The following is an 8,390-nucleotide window of genomic DNA, read 5'->3' on the forward strand; positions in this document are numbered from 1 at the left end:
CCCAATGAACTCACCTTCCACAAGATCAACGTCATGACGTCATTTGGTACCCGTTCCGTCGGTCGGAGAAATTCCATTTTGCATTCTGGGGTGTTTCTTACATTCCTAATATATACTTTATAATACAATAATATGTAATAAAAGATAAATTGTGCCCGACGTAATATTTCTAATATATGCTTAATAATACAATCATATGCAATAAAGGATAAACTGTGCCCGAGAGAACGAGCCAAAGGAAAATGACATTACAGCCATACAACCAACGAAAATAAAACAATGTTATCCAATCATCTCGCCCTCCTGCAAGATAACAGTCCTACAGGCCCGTATACCTGCCGAAGAACAGTCCGATTTCACTTACACACGGCGGGGCGGATAGCAAAAGCCGGATATTAATCGAACAGAAGCCGGACATGATTCGGCCGGATCAGGGAACAAGTCCGCTGTTTTGCCACCAGATGTCATTGCACGTGGGAAATGTTCTAAGACGTTTCCCGGGCTGGCTAGTGAGAGGACATTGATCGGATCTTAAGGGACAATACATCAAAGACAAGTATTCCCGTCCACTCGTTCTACAACCCTTAAACCACGACTGCAAACCCTTAGACTCGTTTCACACGTATCGACTTTACGCCGTACGCCGTCTGCAACACGATGCCCATAGACAGCCATGGTTATTTGAGAGCACGACGTCATGTTGTGGACGGCGCACGGCGAAAAGTCGATCCGTGTAAAATGAGACTAATAGTCTAAATAGGTAGAGTTCAGAATTAAAATGACATGTAAAACTCGTAGTTTCACTTACCTGTTATTATACAATGTATAAAACGTACTGTAAGATGAAGAAGTCAGTTAACCCATCTATCAACCCCTATTCTTTCTTGAAGGAGACCCACAACCCCAGGAAACCGCCCACGGTCACTGTTTCAGTCCATAATTCACTCGATGAAGAGACTTTGTAGAGTTATTCTGTGTCTTGTGTGTGGTGGTTGCATCTAGGGCATTTAGTACACACACACACACACACACACACACACACACACACACACACACACACACACACACACACACACACACACACACACACACACACACACACACACACACACACACACACACACACACACACACACACACACACACATGGATGACATGGATGAGGATGTGAAATGTTACATGAGCTTCTTTGCAGACGACGCCAAACTGTTAAGGAAAGTAGAAACTGATAAGGACTGTGAAGCACTGCAGGAAGACCTGAATAAGGTATGGAACTGGAGTCAGAAATGGGAAGTGGACTTTAATACTAAGAAGTGTAGCATAATGGAGTTTGGAAAAAGCAAAAACAGAATATCAGGAAAATATACAATTGGAACCAAGGAGGTAAAGAAGGAAGGATCCGAAAAAGATTTGGGGGTAATTATCACAAACGACTTGTCCTATGACAAACAGATTAACAAAATTGTCGGGGAGGCATACAACTTGCTAAGATCAATAAAAGTGGCATTTGCATACTTGGACGAAGACATGATAAAAAAAAAATATTGGTTACATTGATAAGGCCTAGACTAGAATATGCGGCGACATTGTGGTCACCCAGTACCAAAAAGAATATAAAGAAAATAGAAAGAATCCAGAGAGCAGCAACAAAAATGGCACCTGCACTTGCAAACCTATCATATGAGGAGAGATTGGCTAAACTGGAGTTACCGGCGCTAGAGCAAAGAAGAGAGAGAGGTGACCTACTGACCATCTACAGAATCATGAAAGGCACAGAGATACTCAATAGAGGGGACTTACTAAACTGGGACAAGAGAAACACAAGATGACATGGAAAGAAAATTAAAAAACATAGCTACAGAAGAGAACTGAAAAAAATCAGTTTTCCACATAGAATAGTGGACACTTGGAACAAACTGGACAAAGAAATAGTATGCGCAAAAACCATTCATGAGTTTAAAAGCAAAGGCGGGACAGCACGAGCATAGCTCCCATTCCCCCAAAATACAACTAGGAAACAAATACACACACACACACACACACACACACACACACACACACACACATATATATATATATATATATATATATATATGTATATATATATATATATACACACACACACACACACACACACACACATATATATATATATATATATATATATATATATATATATATATATATATATATATATATATATATATATAATGTATATTGCCAGTAATATATCTGCTGGGCTGATTTCTAGGGAACCTATTGAAATGTAGAATTCCATAGTCAAGGACTGTTTTGTTATTTGTGTGTGTACGTGACTGCGCGGAAGTGTTGTAGGGTAATAGAGGGCACGCTGTTGTAGTAGATATTACCATAGAATGCTGCTTGAGTTATTTTTATGTTGTGTATTGTGGGTTGTGTCAGCATGGTGTGTGGTGATAGTGATGACTGAGTTCGTGGGTTCTTGTATAGAATTATATATTTATCATTCCTGTGTTATAATCTATGGAAAGGACCCCATGTAGAGTATAGCCTGCATAAGGAAATTTAGAAACACCCCTACGGAACAGAGTCACCATTCTTTTAGGTTGGAGACTAAACTCCACACATAGAAAAATGCTGATCGCGTTTAACCAACCTTCGTTTCTGCCACCCCGAGGCAAAGTTCTCAGTGAGGACACCCCCTCCCCCCTCCCTCCCCCCAGCACCACTTCCCATCTCCACAATTCCTTACTGCCTATTATAGCTATTGGCTTGCGAAATAATTAAACAGATTTTGAAAATGTTATTCTATGTCCCTATTGCAGAAAGGACAAGGGGGAAATATTTCACATTCTGTTGATTCTACCGCAAATTTCGTATATTACGGTAAAATATTCAGGGCTCCTTTGACCTTTTTTATTATAATTATTTTATCAGCCTTGTGCCGCCCCCCTAAATGTGCCGCCCCAGGGCATGTGCGCTCCTTTGCCCCCCACCCCCACCATGTAAGGGTCCTGCAGCTACTCTCTTAAAATCTCTTCTATGACTGCACCTCCTGCGAGTAATATTGTCCCTAATGATAGAAGAGCTGGTTATTGGTGACAAAATGCAATCTGTAGGGGTGATTTTAGTTTCTGAATGTAGATATGCTATCAATATGGTTTCAGTGTAGTCATGCATTATTCTCAAGACCTTATTTTGGGTTGTTTATAATTTGTTTCGTTTTGTTTTTGTTTTATTTTTCTTCCGTTTTTATTTATTTATTTATTTGTCTATTTATTTATTTTTACTTATTTATTTATTTATTTGTTTGATACTATAATGGGAAAAATAATTAACTGTGATTCCTAAGAGTTGTTTATATATACAGTGACGAGTGTCTACTGATCAAATCCAGTTCCTGCAACAGTTCTGAAAACGTTCATTCTTGCATTCCTTTTAAGGTCATTTGTGTCAAGGCTGAAGGTCACGCATGGGTCAAATATCAGGTCAAATTCCTCTTTTTTCCATTCTTTGGAAGAAATTGACCACTGGGTGCTTCATTGACTTAGCAACGTCACTGAAGAATTCTGTTTTGTGTCACACATAATTCTAAGTACTTGGAGGTAATGTTGGATGTGTTTGGTTGTAATCTAGTAGCTGCTAGACTGAGCTAGTCGTCTTTAGGCATCTGTATGTGAGAGACATTGTGGTGTTTCGCGTGCTACGTCTCAGGTGGAAAGCTTGCGTATTTAAATAGGTTGCACCGCGTTGCAGATAGCATTGACCATTGCATGCATCGAGTTGTATGTACGTAAGAATAATGGAATTTATGTGCGCATTTATATATGTATGTATTTCCATATGTATATATATATATATATATATATATATATTTTTTTTTTTTTCAGAAACCACCGGGAAATTGAAAAAACAGATACCGAACGTTTTCGTCTATTAAGACATTTTCAAAGGTACAGAAAAGCAATATAGAAAGAAACAATATATACATAAGAAGACAGAGGATATTGTGTGTGATAATATGTAAGATGGGACCTTTCCGAATATCCTCTGTCTTCTTATGTATATATTGTTTCTTTCTGCATTGCTTTTCTGTACCTTTGAAAATGTCTTAACAGATGAAAACGTTCGGTATCGGTTTTTTCAATTTCCCTGTGTTTTCTGCAAAAATAGTTCATCACGTGTGTTTTGTGATTTCTTTATATATATATATATATATATGTATATATATTTGTTGAGACATTCTGACAGGTTGATGTAAGCGGAATAGGAAACACAGGAGTCTTAGTCTTGAGTTTATTCCTGACTAGTTTCGCAGGTATGCTTTTTCAAAGGAATATGTGTACAAACGGGCTGTGGGCATTATATACATGGGGTGGACCTCACCACCTCTCCGAGTTACCATAGTTGGTGACGAATGTGAACATCACATTGTGGCTAACGTAACAATGAAGAAATGTTAGCCATAATGTGATGTTCACATTCGTCACCAACAATAGTAACTCGGAGAGGTGGTGAGGCCCACCCCATGTATATAATGCCCACAGCCCGTTTGTACACATATTCCTTTGAAAAAGCATACCTGCGAAACTAGTCAGGAATAAACTCAAGACTAAGACTCCTGTGTTTCCTATTCCGCGTATATATATATATAATGTATGTATATATATATATAATGTATGTATATATATATATAATGTATGTATATATATATAATGTATGTATATATATATATATATATATATATATATATATACATGAGTACATACCAATAGTATTTAAGTACGTGGGTGTGCATCTAGGTCAGCCTTCCCCCCTATGGCTGCCACCTGATACTTATATTTAAACCCAACTCTGTATCTTTGTCATTTAGTCTGAAGATGTAATATACGAACGTACTTACTGTCTACAAGTTTCCTTTCTCCTGTGGTTATTTTGCATTTTTGTATCACGGTCATGTGATTGCTTGCATATATATATATATATATATATATATATATACATATGTTTATGTATATATATATACATATATATAAATGTATATATATATATATATAAATGTATATATACATATACATATACATAGTTAGTTAAGGCAGTCCGTCGTTGACGACGAAGACGTCCTCTCTCTCTTGAAAGTTTATAAAGCAAAACATTGGTAAGATCATTATCGATGTCACTGATGTATGCGCCGATGGCTCCTCAAGCCAAACTCTGAGGCGCATCGCTTTCCACATGTCGGACATGGGATACCGTCCCCAGGTGGAAGAGGGTTTTGGGCCTGGTACTCATGCCTGCGGGTTCGCTGGAGGTTTCTGGTAGCTGTGCGTTTTTCCTCGAAAGTTTCAGCTGCTTGCTTGATGGTTAAGCGCCAGGTACATCGGTCCGAGGCAAGGGTTTCCAGTTGGTTTGGTTCTATACCGCATTTTTTAAGGTTTCGTTTCAGCTGGTCTTTGAACCTCTTCTTCTGACCACCAATCGCACGGTTCCCATCTCTCAGTTCACCATAGAGAACCTGTCGAGGGAGACGGTTTTCTGGCATTCGTATGACATGTCCAACCCAGCGCAACTGGCGGGTGATTATCATTGACTCTATGCTGGTGGTGTTAGCAGTTTGAAGAATGTCGACGTGTGGTACACGGTTACGCCAAGTGATGCCTAAAATGCACTGTAGACAGCGGATGTGGAAGGCCTCCAGTCTGCGGACTTGTTTACTGTAAAGCGTCCAGGACTCACTGCCGTACAGTAGAATGGGAAGACAGATGGCAACATACACTTTGACTTTGGTTTTAACAGTCAGGTCTCGGTTTGTATATACCCTCTCCCTGAGCTTGCCGAAGCTTACTGTGGCCTGGCGAATGCGGTTCTGAATCTCTGGTTCAAGCTCGCAGGTAGAAGAGAGAATGCTACCAAGATACTTGAAGACATCCGCGTTTTTTAGTTCTTCCCCTTCCACCGTAAACCTGGAGAGTATGTTGGGGTTACGCCGTTGGGGTTCGAATAGGTACTGAAGTACCTCAGTCTTGTCCACATTGACCAGCATACCTCCTGCTCGGTATGCATCATTGGTGGCTGTAATATTTCTCTGGAGTGCTTGCTGTGTTGGGGCTGGGTATGCTGCATCATCAGCATACTGAAGATCGAATATGTAGATTGTGTGGACTATGGTTTTACATTTCAGCCGCTGAAGATTGAATAGGCTTCCGTCTAATCTGTAGTTTATGGCAATGCCGTCTTCAGCTCGGGTGTTATAGCGTGCTAGGAGGGTAATGGCAGAAAGGTACAAGTTGAATATGGTGGGTGCAAGGACGCAGCCTTGTTTAACACCAATCGATACCTCAAAAGGGTCCGATAGCAGGCCCCCTGCACATACTCTTGTGGACATACCTTGATGGAATGCTCTAATGATGGCCATAAACTTGGGTGAGCATCCGCACTTTGTCATGATCTTCCAGAGCATCTCTCGGTTCACGGTGTCAAACGCTTTTGCCAGATCAACAAAGGCAAAGTAGAGGTCCTGTCTCTGTTCTTGTGCTTTTTCCAGTAGTTGTCTGGCGACAAAAATCATGTCGGAGGTGCATCTTTCCTTTCTAAATCCGCACTGTGTCTCAGGTAGTACTAACTCTGAAACGTAGCCGAGTAATCTGGTCAGCAGGACACGTACCTTGCTGTATATATATATATATATATATATATATATATATATATATATATATATATATATATATATATATATAGACTCTATGTTTCCTATGTATATATATACATATATATATACATATATATATATATATATATATATGTGTGTGTGTCGCCATGTGTGTGTGTGTGTGTGTGTGTGTGTGTGTGTGTGTGTGTGTGTGTGTGTGTGTGTGTGTGTGTGTGTGTGTGTGTGTGTGTGTGTGTGTGTGTGTGTGTGCGTATGTGTGTGTATATACTCGTGTATATATATATATATATATCTATATATGTATGTATATATATATATATATATATATATATATATATATATATATACATGAGTACATACCAATAGTATTTAAGTGCGTGGGTGTGCATCTAGGTCAGCCTGTGTGTAGAGCTATTACTTCCCATGTGTCGGTGTCCAGGCTGGAATGAAAATTTAAGTAAAAAAAATCAATAAAGAAATAAAGAAAATAAACTAAGATAAAATAAGATAGAATAAAAACAAAATCTCCTACGCAATTGTTGACCACAATTTTTCTATCACCGTTGACCTTTCAAGAGTAATTTGAAATTTAACGCTTAAAATGAAAACTCTGAGGAAATGCTGCCAAGGTATGTGATACTACGTCATGTCGCTTGCTTTCTTGTGGGCTTGGGTGGTGGTAGTGGGAGGGGGAGGGGTCACCCCAGCTGTTAACAGCAAATTGTGTTTATTTGTCTAATTATATATATATAATTGGTTAATTATATATAATTCTATCTTCCACCTGCAACCGTTTTTCGTTTTATGAAAAAAAAAGATATTGTTGTAACTTTGATCGTTCATTTCAAACCCAATTTTTTTTTCACATTATCTCACACGAGAAAATAAATAAATAGATAAATTGTTACATATATGATATAGATATAGATAATTATATAGATATATAGATATAGATACAAGTATGGATATAGATATAGATATATATTTAGATATAGATACATATATAGATACTCGTAGATACAGATATGGATACAGATATAAATATAGACATAGATATATAGATATATAGATATAAATGTATAAATATGGATATATAGATAGAATTATAGATACAGATATAGATATATCTCATTAGAACTGTCATTCCAACGCGATGACTCGGAAAAGGAGTCAGGAAATAACGAACGCAGTGGCCATAGATGGCCTAGAAATTACTCTTGCCAGCTTAGTAACTGTTACACTATTATCATCTTATGTGGGAGGTGAGAGTAGGAGTAGAGAGTGGGAGGTGGGATAGAGTAATGTAGAAATCGCTCTCTCGGAAATTTTGGGATATTTTTTGTGTACTTCTTTCATGAAGAGCGGGAAGCAAAATATGGAAGTTGTCATATTTACTGATTCATTTATAAGTGCTACAGCTAATAGCATCTTGACGGAAGCTGTAGCAAACGTATTTTTATGTCGACCATTTACGATACGATTGAATTTACGAGGTCGTAATAGGCGCGTTCAGATTGTAAAAACTACGACCCATAGATTTACGACTTCCTCTGAAGACATAAGCTTTTGTGTTACTTAGAAGTGAATCCATGTCAATTGACATGCCTCATCGAGGATTTACGTTTAGCAAGTGAAAGTGGAAAATCGATCATACAAATCGTCATCGAAGATTGATCGACATATAAAGCGCTCTCCAGAACTTTCTTTTTCGTGGATCGAATGACTACGTTTTCTATTGGTA

This window comes from Oratosquilla oratoria, chromosome 7, assembly GCF_046742065.1.
Source record: "Oratosquilla oratoria isolate Oo_2021 chromosome 7, ASM4674206v1, whole genome shotgun sequence".
In the NCBI taxonomy this organism is placed as follows: domain Eukaryota; kingdom Metazoa; phylum Arthropoda; class Malacostraca; order Stomatopoda; family Squillidae; genus Oratosquilla; species Oratosquilla oratoria.